Raw genomic sequence first — 9,785 nt, 5'->3', positions numbered from 1 at the left:
CTTCATCTCGGGAATCTGGCATCACATTGTCAGCTGGTAGTATGTGCTCTTTCAGCAATCTACACAACATAAAAATATGATACAGTCGTGTAAAAATCTATCAGATCATTATACATTTAGAGTTCTATTAAAGTAAACTAACTGTAATAGATCACCTGAAAAGCGTTGTGACGCTAGTGTCACTCCATCCAAACTTTGCCTACATGTTGAGAAGAACCAGGAGTGCTTTCAATCTAGACATACGTGCTCCATTATACAATGACGTATCGGCTTCACTTTTCATATCATCATAGATAAGCCTTTCTGAATCCATGATCGTCTCGATCATTTCATCAATCTCGGGCTCAAACATTGCCTCGTTGGGAATGTGCTCTGCATGATCATCCCCCGAGCTGTCAGAGGCTACATCTTGTGGCCTCACATATGCTGCTTGACCAAAGCGCCTGCGAACACGTCTATTGGGTTGCAAGATTGCTGCTTGTTGGCCAGCGTCAGAGTCCGACGAGTTATAATTGGCAACAACTCGATCTATAATAGATGGATCGAACTCGCCAAATTCGCGAACCTGCTGCAAAGAAACACGTCTTGTCCGTCGCACAGCATGCTTGCATTGATTACAAGGACATAAGACCCTCGTTGAGAGATAGGTGTTTCGGTTGGACGGTCCAACATCCTCGTCGCTACTCATAATGAGGATAAAAAACTTATAACCTGGACAACAAATTTAATATTCTATTGGCATTCTTCGTCTTATCTCTCTCTCTCTCTCTCTCTCTCTCTCTCTCTCTCTCTCTCTCTCTCTCTCTTTACCTCACATTCTCTAGTCATGTCCAATCCCCGCACACCTCGGTCTAGAGGTGCACGGAGATCAGAACCACCGGGTTATAATCTCGTCTTTATTGGTCAATACCTATATTTGTGGGTACAAGAAATCTACACACCCACGTCTACATGATACTGCATGTAGTGGACAAAATCCCTTTGCCTCTTCTCTAGCTGTAGCACTTCACTTCATCTTAACATCTTTTCACAGTAGATCTTTTCACTGTTCGTCTAACTCTAAACCCTAAACCGTAAGTAATTCTTGCGTGGACTCGATCTAACGTAAATAAGCGTAAATCTAAATAAACGTAAATCTAACTAAAAATAAAGCTAAATCTAATTTAACGTAAGTCTAATGACTAGAGGTTGTCTAGATGGTCATTGTGTCGGGGATGTAGTGACTCTTGCCGCCCTGAAGATCCACCTTCTTCCCTATCTTCTGAAGACATTTCACCAGTACTTTTGGATCGACGGAGCCCACCATGAGTGAAGGCAGCAATACCCTATATTCTATTGAGGGCTTTCTTCACCCGCTTCATGCAGGCATCGTAGTCTATGGAGACCTAAATCTAATCTAATATAACATAAATCTAAATCTAGCTTAAATAAACGTAAATCTAGTTAAAAATAAACCTAAATCTAATTTAATGTAAGTCTACATATAACCTAATCTTTAACGTCTTTTAAGATAGTTTCCTACGACGTTATAACTCTCTTCTTCTTGTGTGTGTGCGCGTGTGTGGATGTGTGTGCCAATAAAAAGAGATAAATGGTATAACCTTTCTATCACCCATGCCAAGTATGATAGATTGATTATGCCATTTCCCTCTTGAATAATAGGTCTTCAGTTCAACTCCTCGTTGGCTAGATCTCTAGGTCTTTTAATTTTAATTAGTTTCCTACGACGTTAAATTAGTTTCTCTCTCTTTCTCTCTCAATGTGTGTACGTTTTTTTGGATCGTATGCATGTTTTCTCTCTCTTTTCCTCTCTCAATGTGTGCGTTTTTTGTTTATGCATGTTCTCTCTCTCTTTTCCTCTCTCAATGCGTGCGTTTTTTGTTTATGCATGCTCTCTCTCTCTCTTTTTCTCTCTCAATGTGTGTGTGCATTCTTTGTTTATGTATGTGTGTGTGCGTTTTTGTTTTTGTTTGTACTCTCTCTCTCTCTCTCTCTCTCTCTCTCTCTCTCTCTCTCTCTCTCTCAAAAACACTATGTGTGTGTGTATGTGTGTGTGTGAGAGAGAGAGAGAGGGAGAGAGAAAGAGGGGAAGGGAACATGAGAATGAGGAGAGGGAAGGAGCATACCTGGCTCTCCTTCCTCTCCTCGTGTGTGTGTGTGTGTGTGTGTGTGTGTGTGTGTGTGTGGAGAAGAAAGAGAGAGAGAGAGAGAGAGAGAGAGAGAGTGAGGGAGAGCGTTACCTGCTCCTTGCTTGAGGGCGCCGAAAAACTCAGATCTGAGATCTGAGTTTTTGGGCGCGCTCGGTTATTTTTTTACCCCAGCCGGCGTCGCTATGAGCGTCGCAAATTTCTTTGTAAATTTGCGACGCTCATAGCGACGCCGGGAATTTTTTTTTTGAGCGTCGCTGTGTGAGCGTCGCTAATATGATGAGCCTCTTGTAGTGCTAACACTCCTGTGATGGTTGCTTGCTTTAGTTTCGGCTAAAGAAATCATTTTTCTTAAGTGGATCCGGAAGAGGTTATTCCGAGATCAAATGGATAGCCAGGAAGCATGTGTCTTGCCGGGGGTCTACGACTAGGTAGATTTAGTTAGGATTTATAGATTAGAGTAGTTGTTGGTGGTCGAGTGGTTTGTGAGGTGATAAAAGCGTTTGCTAGTCCGTGTATGGTATTGAAGCGTTTTTCTACCCATAGATGCAAAACCCCATATGATTTGTAGGAGTAGCTTTAGGTAAGTGATATGATTCTGATCTAGAGCTATTTATCATTGATCTATTTGCTAAAGTGCTTGTTTGCATTTGAAATCACAGAAAAGTCTGTCTCTGAGCCCTCACTGCTAGTTTTTTTCATTTTTTCCAGACCTCTTTTATTACGATGGAAACACCGGCTCCACTGTCCAGGATTGCCATGGTTTTTATACCTTGGAATTCCACACGAAGAGTGGTGTTCCCATTTTCTCCTTCATAATACTCTCCAACCTTATTTAACGGCACTAGTCTAGTATTTAACTAAGGCATTTCTAGCTCTTTGATCCCTTCCTTGACTTGAGTCATTGGTTTTTAAACACCAAATTTCTCTAGGCATTTTCCCATAGTAGCCCACATGTTTGGTCGTATTTTGAGCAACTCGGCTAACGTTATTGTAGAGAGGTGATTGGGGTTGACAAAATGTCTATCACCCTTTTGAATCTATGACCTTGTTAGGAGAGAGTCCCTATGATGGTACTACATCAACCTCTGACTTCGCCTCGTACTCTCCCGTATAGGATGGTAGTGTTCTTAACGAATAGGGTTGACTGTCCATAGACTGTACAGATCCTTTGTCTCCCCAATATGACTCCACTTCTAGATTCATTTAAGATCCAGCCTCAAATTTCTCTATTGGTGGAAGAGACACTCCTCTTCCATCACCCGATAGACTCGAAATAGTCTCAAATCATATCGGAATGACTCGAAATCGGAGGACAAGACTCACAAGGACATATCCTATATGGCCAAACACCTAACCCTGAAAACCATAACTGTAAGACCTCTAATCGTTGTCGCGATAGGCTCAAAATAGTAATTTTCAAAGTGTCCGGAATTGATCTACAAAGACATCGACACGAAGAGCTTCTCGCCCTGATTCTAACGACTACTTAATCATTCAGAACGGATGTCGTTTGAGGTACTTACGACCAAATATAGCTCATAGCAGGCGTGCTCGCAATGTGGTCCTTGGCTTGCATTGCTTGCGTCGACGCGGAGAGCTCCTCGATGCTAACACGCTCCTACTCTCATATCTGTAATGTGATTAGTGTGCGCGACGGTGTGTGTGCGTGAAGCTCACTACGTTGTGCTGCAGAACCCACGACTGTATATTAATTGAGATAACGTAATGTGTCCTTTACAAAGCCTTAGGTTTCAGCTTATATACCAAGCCTTCAAACCTAATGTCCGGCCAAATGACCTGAATTGTCCCTAGGTTTCTACAAAGCTTAATTACAAGAAACTGAGTTGGCTTTACTCATTATACAAGCATCTACGGGCAAAATACAAGTGCCGATATAAAATATGAGTTTCCCGTAAACATTACAAAAGTGGCCGTAATGGCTTAAAATAATAATAACGGGATATTTGATGACGTCCATGAACTCGTATCTTCATGTTGCAGCATCCATCTTCATCTTCTTTACTTCATCACCATCTTCATGTGGAATCTTTATAGAATCTTTATGGAAACTTTGTTTAAAGGGCGTCCTTTCAACATCAGTCTACTGCAAATTGTTGCTCCCTAGCTCTGCAACTGGAACTTCTGCTGGGTAACAAACGAACTTACCGCTGTATGAAGGATGTTAGGGTATAACTCAAGGAAGTTTTGGTGCAAATGCAAACTGCCATAAGTGTTTTGGATCAGAGATTCAAAGCCATTCTTGAGGACCAGACAGCCACTAGCAGAGGATCTCAAACGAGAATGTCAACCGGAGCACAGGCAACTGCTCGCCGAACACTGTTCCAGCTAGTGAGAATTACCAAAAAGATGATGCAGCACGAGAACCAGACTGTTCTCAATTTCTTAGAATTTGTGCCTGATTCTCCAGTTCTCTTGTATGCTGTTCCAGCAAGAGAAACAGAGCTGCCAAGATTCTTTCTAGCGCTGTATCCTCAGAATCCAGAACCAGTTGATCGTCTCACATACGTCAAAATTCTTGATGAGCTTCAGGATTAGTATGAGCGATCAACTGTGGAATGGAAGACTTGGAAGACGTTGTTCAATGATGCTCTCCAATCAACGACATTCAGGCACTGAAAGAGGAGATGCATAGGATCCAGCTATGTATAGGCTAGTGGAAGATTCAAGTTAGAGGACTGACCAGGATTACTAAACAGTTGCTACAGCTTACGGTCGAATCTTCTAAATTACTTGAAAAAGACATTGCAGCAAAGCCAGGTCTGGCACCACAGTACAGGGAGATGGCTGAGATTCTTTTCGAAGCTCGAGTCAAAACTAATAAGCCTCTTCCAGAAGGATGGATCCATACTGCTTCGCATTGTCATAAGCTGGCCAGAACCAGACTGAGCAAGGGCAGACATACACTCTATGATCCTGACACCAAAACCTATCATTCTCTCATGCCTTATAAAGTAGAGATGACCACCGACCGGCGGGATCAGCTTGAGCAGGAGGCCATTTACCGACTGATTCAGAAGGAGAATGCTGGTACTAGGACTTCTCAGGCGCCATCCAGGTCAAAGGGCAAACGGAAGACGGTCCAATGGAAGGATACTGGGTAGTTCCATCTCAGAATTCAGTGGCGACTTTTCTCCTCAGCAGGAAGGTGGAGATGACAGCTCGACCTTGGCCTGATGACAGCTCCACCTTGGCCTGATGACAGCTCCACCTTGGCCTTTTCAGCTGCCTCTCTCAATCCTTGGCCTTTTCAGCTGCCTACTCGCAATCTTTGTATGGCCATTCTATCAGTGGATGGTCAAGCCGGAATCCCAACATCAGTGGTCAAGCTAGAATCCCAACATCAGAACCAGACGATGGATTTTTCAGTCTCACATCAGAATCAGACAGGAAAATTTTTCAGAAATTTTGGACTCTTGCCAAAATTCAAGAAACAAGGGAAGGATGTAGACGGCTGGATAGTTCACTATCTGGGAACGTCTTTGTAGAAGATAGGCAGCGAATTACTAAGTAGTTACTATGGTAATTACTACAGTAAACCCAAAGTGTATAAATAGGGCCCATTACATTGTAATCAGGTTGGCAGTTATTATCATTTGGGTTAGCGCCTTGGCTATACCTGTACTTGAGAATCATTGGCAGTATTGTCGGTTGTACTTTGTCTCTGTAAATCATATTCGCTGTAATCTTGATCTGTAATCCCAATCATGACATATATTTGAGTTATACTTACTTCTCGTCCACTCTTTTGAATCTGAATCTGAATCTGAATCTGAACCTTAGTTCTAGTACATAAGTCTGATTCTTGTTTTAGTATCCACATTCCAGTCTAGTCTCTGATTCCTGTCCAGTCTGCTGTCTGAAATCTTCACACACTAGTAGCTAAAATCTTCCAACACTGGAATTAGCTGTCTCAAGAGATCAGCTCCAATTCCATATGCTAGCCTAGATGGGAGCACATGGGTAGTAGGCAACAAAGTGTAGATATACCTAGTTCAAATAGGATTTAAGATTATCAAAAAGAAAATTTAGTTGAGATAGAGAGTCCTGTTAATGAATATGCAATGGACATAAGCACAAAGAAGGAAGATGAATCATCGATAAAGCAAACAGAGTGTGGACTAAGAAATAGAGGAATGGATTCTTGGTTGAGGAGAAGACCCTAAGATGGTAAAAATTAACAAGCATCTAAAATCAGACTCTAAAGGGAAAAACTAGGTAGTTGTTTTAAAAGTGTGGGGAAATATTTTCCTAGGAGCATATGGAATAAAAGTGTGTCGATTCAGAGGTATGTTAGTATCTGATACCACTAAGACCAAGTACATGACCAGTATGGCTTCAAAAATACATAATGAATACCTTCATTAGGAAGAGAATGGGGTCTAGGAGGGCCTCTTTATTTGGAAGTTTAAGGGAGTCAAACCTCTAGTATTAAGAAAGCAATCAAAGGATAGTTTTTGAATTCAAACAAAAAAATGACTAGTTTATTTGAATTCAAAGTTCCCCCACAGAATGAAATTTAAAATCTAGCAGGAAAAACCATATTATGTACCATATCTATGGAAAGAGCTCGACGTGTAGATCTTGGATCTATAATCTCTACTCAAATCGGAGATCATATGTAAGAGTTATAAAGACCAAAAATCATAAAGTTGTGCACCTCCTTTTTGAGGGGGAAAAGTGCATCCTTTGACCACTCTTACACCTCTCTTTTACACCCACCATTCTTGCATGCATGGCATACACCTATTCGTCAAAATGTTAATCACCTCCATAATCTCATGGCAAATAAAGATGTCCTCCTAGACCCCATTCTCATTCTAATGTACCATGAAGGTTAAGGAAGAAATCAACAATTTATTGAAGGAAAGATTCATTACTAAGGTGACAAGTAGCAACTGGTTGTCTCCTACAATGGTTTGGAAGAAGTATTGGAAACTAAGGGTCTTGTGGATTATAGGAGGTTGAATTCTCATACCATCAAAGGTCAATTTCGTTTGCCATTCATAGATATGGTGGAAAACTAAGGGTCTTGTGGATTATAGGAAGCTACATGCTCAAAACATCAAAGATTGATTTTCATTGCCATTCATAGATATGATGCTAAACAAGATAGCTTTCCATGAGCTGTACAACTTCATGGATGGCTATAGTGGGTACAACTAGCTGACAATAGGACTTGAGATAGCTAAGGAAAAAACATTCATCACTAAATGTGGAGGTTTACGTTTCTAGTAATGCCATTTGGGTTTTGTGATGCTCTAGTAACCTTTCAAAGATATATGATGCCGATATTCAATAAGTTTTTGCATAAATTTTTGGCAATATTTATGGATGATTTTGCAATATTTTCAAACAAAGATAGGGAACTCCTATTTTTGGAGATGTTATTTAAATGAAAGAAGGATAAATGGATTTTTTGAGTCCTTTCAAATCAAATTCATGGTCTAGGAGTGATAGCTTTCGGTACATATCATGTCTAAAAATGATATTGAAATGGTTAAATAAAAGATTGGGTGTGTCCAAATGACAAACCACCAAAACAAATGTTGTTCAAAATTTGAAATGTTTTCAAACACGTTGGTGCACCCAAAGATTCTCGACCCAAGGAGAAGCGAGCGACACCTGTGTAAAAGTTAGCATGCTGATGACTCAATGCTTGAGCAACTACTAGATGATGCAGGGTACAGTGAGCACCATCAGGATGTGTATGCAAGATGTGGCGTTTAGCAAGATGCTTTTCCAACTCAACTGGTCGGAGAGTTCGAAGGTTCCAAGGGTCGATGGATTTATCTCCAAAGCGAGGCTTGGTATGTATGCAGAATGGGTGCTCCAATTTGGCAAGCTCGAGCTCTTTGGGTACTTGAGGGTTGATGGCTAGCATGTCTCCACTTCGGACCTATATCAAGGAGTAAGAAGCTTAACTCGATGGACGGTCGTAGCGGTCGTCGTCCCTTCTGGCTGAAAATTCATGACCTTCGAGGGAAACTTTAATAAGGTTGGCTATGTCCACAGGAGCTCTAAAGTGCGAGGAAGAAAAGCAAGCCTTTTTAAGCAAACATAAGGTCTGCATTTTTTGGCGTGTGCAAGGGGGCCAAGCCCAAAGTTTTTTACAGCTTTCACTTGAAGAAAAAAACGTTGCATGAAGGGTGGTGCGAGGGGGACCGTTTTGGCATACGAGGGGCAAGGCTCCATCTGGTGAGAAGGGGCTGCAATTGTATGGGGGGTCAGCCAGTTTGCAGGGGGGGCGACCAATGGCAAGGTCGCTAGTCGCCAAAGGAAGGAGGTCTGGGGGACGGCTATGGTTGGCAGCATAGAGGGGGGCTCCGGAGAGGGGCGGAGGTGATCCGAAGAGCTGAAGGTTAAAGGGTTGCGGGCTAATGTAGCCAGGAGGGAAAGAAGGAGCAGGTTGGGGAGTGTCTGTATCTAAGGGTCGAGACTTGCAGGCCCAAGGAGGGGCTTCTAGAGTCTGTGAACGTCACACGCTGCATGGTTGTGAGCTGACAGGGATCTAAGGGAGTCAAGAGCAAGAGGGATCGCAAGCTGGCAAGCCTTCAAGGGTTGATGCCAAGAGGGAGAACTCTACAAGGCAAGGCCGCCAAAAGTTGAAGGATTTCCATTCAAGTACAGAGGATAGTTAAGAGTGTTGCAGCCAATAGAGGAGTCCGCCCTGTACTTCATAAGGGAGGCCGCGTGCTCCAGGTCAAAGACGAGAGCAAGGTGTGAAGCAAGTCCATGAGCAGTCAGGGGCCACTCACAAGCAAAGCAGGGCACACAGCAAAAGAGGGAACGTCTCTGAGTGCATGAAAGGAGAGTGGTTGACCGTAATTGAAGGAGTGGGGCCGCCAAGGGCGCATAAAAGACAGAAGGGAGTGGCTTGGTGAAAAAGGGAACAATATGAGTCAACAAGAGAGCTGAGAGTTGGAGGGGAAGGCCTTCCTATAGGTTGGGATGCCACAAGCAAGAGAGCAGGGGAGTCGGCCATGCTCTCTTGCTCGTAATCCACTGCAGATTTTTAGGAAGCTACATCAAGGAGAGTGTTTTTGGGATCCACCATTGTACTGTTTGCTATAGTCGTATTATCTCTAGTCTCCATATGCTTGTGGTTTTAGTGAACATACATCAGTATCATTTTTTTTGTACCCACGGACATGCTTATGAGGGTGTCATAACTCTAAGTAGCTCTGGTGTGTGGGGACTCTCTATCTAAATGTGGTGTATGCCGATGATCTCGAAGTGTTTGTGTACGCCATAAAGTTGAAAAAATTGTGGTAGAGTGGATGGGTGATCATGAAAGTATCTGCACGAGTAACCCTATTTTCTATTATCTATTTGCGACTATGAGGTGCTTTGAAGGGTCATAGATCGGGATAATTGATTGTATGCTTTGCAACCGAGTGTATTCAGTTAGGGTCGTTCGGGTTCGGGTTTGGGCAGTGATTGTTTGTAGATCGAGAGCCTAGGTGTGTAAAGAAAGAGGATGCAAAAGAGCTACACAAGACAAGCACGAAGCACACAGATATGAAAAGCTTTTTCTTTTTCTTACAGAAAAGAGAGTACAAAAATGACTAAGTGCTAAAGCTGAAAAGTAGCACATATCTACATGCGGTCACTAAG

The sequence above is a fragment of the Adiantum capillus-veneris genome, chromosome 15 (assembly GCF_014529385.1).
Source record: "Adiantum capillus-veneris isolate H3 chromosome 15, ASM1452938v2, whole genome shotgun sequence".
In the NCBI taxonomy this organism is placed as follows: domain Eukaryota; kingdom Viridiplantae; phylum Streptophyta; class Polypodiopsida; order Polypodiales; family Pteridaceae; genus Adiantum; species Adiantum capillus-veneris.
This window is presented reverse-complemented; position numbering follows the sequence as displayed.